Source organism: Pecten maximus, unplaced genomic scaffold (assembly GCF_902652985.1).
Source record: "Pecten maximus unplaced genomic scaffold, xPecMax1.1, whole genome shotgun sequence".
NCBI classification, from domain to species: domain Eukaryota; kingdom Metazoa; phylum Mollusca; class Bivalvia; order Pectinida; family Pectinidae; genus Pecten; species Pecten maximus.
The window spans coordinates 1-2622 of NW_022980768.1; the positions used below are offsets into that span (position 1 = coordinate 1).

The 2622-nt window shown below is 38.3% G+C and overlaps 1 long non-coding RNA gene across 1 annotated transcript; it reads left to right on the forward strand.

The window, feature by feature from the left end:
- Positions 1–596: 596 nt before the first annotated feature.
- Positions 597–2330, forward strand: LOC117319680. The gene is made up of 2 exons (XR_004530801.1): positions 597–1617; positions 1698–2330. It is a non-coding gene; the product is annotated as an uncharacterized LOC117319680 (long non-coding RNA).
- The last annotated feature ends 292 nt before the right edge of the window (positions 2331–2622 follow it).

The window sequence follows — 2622 nt, forward strand, 5'->3', positions numbered from 1 at the left end:
GGCCATTTTCAAATTTTCACCTATGATGTCATAGTGGCCATTTTAGATTTGACTGACTTGAAATGTTGCTGAAGTATCTTCAGACCTTAACCTATAACATACTTAGTCAGCCTATCTTTTACCAATTAAAGGATAAAGACTAAAAAAAACAGACGAAGAATAATAATAAGAATAAGAATCATAACAAAATTATTAAAGCATCTGTGAAAAGTCCTAATAATACCAAACATTTCTTAGAGTCTAGTTTCGCCCCTAGACACCTACCAGTCATACTTATATCATTGTTTTATATCCAATCTCATGTGACTTATTACATGTTTTAAATGTTTTAGGATTGTGTTCTAAACCTTATGAACAGCGATTCAGAGATTCAGTCAGTTGACCATGTAATCCTTCACACTCCTTCAGCCTCATACAATAGTACATTGATTATCAGGTGAATGGTTTAATACACTGCCACCCATATGCATGCCAGTACACTATTACCTAAAATCAAATCTGAGTATTGAGGATATTTTGCTCTAGTTTACTAATTGTGAACAAAGTAAAAGTGCTCTGGAATCCTTGCTAAAAAAATGGATTATTTTACAGATGATGGAGCCATGTAAAGTGGAGTGTATCTGTAACAGGGAAATGAAGACGGTCCTGTGTCGATCCTGTGGAATGACCTTCAAAGGTCGAGTGCGACGAATCTGTTTGATCCACCCCAACAACATTCACCTGATGGACCTGGAGTGCTGCCCTAATTGTAAGGCTTCACACATCAAGGAATTCACAGAAACAATGGCTGGAAAACGTAACATATGAAGTGACTACATCATGATCAAGAAACTGTGCCAAAGACATTGCAGCCAAAATGTCAAATTACTGTGTGTTTCAGACATTGCAGCCAAAATGTCAAATTACTGTTGTGTTCAGACATTGCTGCCAAAATGTCAAATTACTGTGTGTTTCAGACATTGCAGCCAAAGTGTCAAATTACTGTGTTTCAGACATTGCAGCCAAAGTGTCAAATTACTGTGTGTTTCAGACATTGCAGCTAAAATGTCAAATTACTGTGTTTCAGACATTGCAGCCAAAGTGTCAAATTATTGTGTTTCAGACATTGCTGCCAAAATGTCAAATTACTGTGTTTCAGACATTGCAGCCAAAGTGTCAAATTACTGTGTGTTTCAGACATTGCAGCCAAAATGTCAAATTACTGTGTGTTTCAGACATTGCAGCCAATGTGTCAAATTACTGAGTGTTCAGACATTGCAGCCAAAATGTCAAATAACTGTGTTTCAGACATTGCAACCAAAGTGTCAAATTATTGCTGAGCTGAAGGTTCTATAGCTCTGATCCAGAGAATCACTACATATTTATATATAATTAGGTCACCTGAGACTAAGGGACCACCTGTAAGGGGATCGGTGAAGTGTTGGTGATCTGTAAAGACTACATGATGATGACATTAGGTCAGTGACTTTGTGGAGTACGACACTGTAATGACACTAGGTCGGTGACTTTGGGGAGTACGACACTATAATGACATTAGGTCGGTGACTTTGAGGAGTACGACACTATAATGACATTAGGTCAGTGACTTTGAGGAGTACGACACTATAATGACATTAGGTCGGTGACTTTGAGGAGTAATACGCTATAGTGGCATTAGTTCGGTGACTTTGAGGAGTACGACACTATAATGACATTAGGTCGGTGACTTTGAGGAGTACGACACTAAAATGACACTAGGTCAGTGACTTTGAGGAGTACGACACTATAATGGCATTAGTTCGGTGACTTTGAGGAGTACGACACTATAATGACATTAGGTCAGTGACTTTGAGGAGTACGACACTGTAATGACATTAGGTCAGTGACTTTGAGGAGTACGACACTGTAATGACATTAGGTCAGTGACTTTGAGGAGTACGACACTATAATGACATTAGGTCGGTGACTTTGAGGAGTACGACACTATAATGACATTAGGTCGGTGACTTTGAGGAGTACGACACTGTAATGACATTAGGTCAGTGACTTTGAGGAGTACGACACTGTAATGACATTAGGTCGTTGACTTTGAGGAGTACGACACTATAATGACATTAGGTCAGTGACTTTGAGGAGTACGACACTATAATGACATTAGGTCACTGACTGAGTACGGTATGACAATGTTATGTAGGTCACTACATTTTCCCCAACTTCCCAAATTTTAGCTACAGGTCGAGGTTTTGTATCAGTTGAACAAAAATATGGAGATGTATATAGTGTTTGAAATGTGATTATCAGGAATGTGACATTAAGCAATGTAACATTAAATGGAATATTTTAAATGTAAATTGTATAGTTTTCTTAGATGCAGTTCAGGTTTAAGTTACAAATATATTGGGCCCTGTATCAGAGATACAGGTTCCCTATAGTAATCACTCTGTTTGTCCTTTTTCACTGATAACCATTTTGTTGTGACATTATGAATCAAAATCGGTCCGAGTTAAAGTTAAAGGTTTAAGTCAGCTGACCAAAGGTCAAGGTCACTGGTTTATAGTTTGTTGAGTTTATTGTCCTGGGACAGGAGAGGGGAGGCCGTCTCCAACCATTCAGAGCCATTAGGGTAATATGTCTTATTGAAGT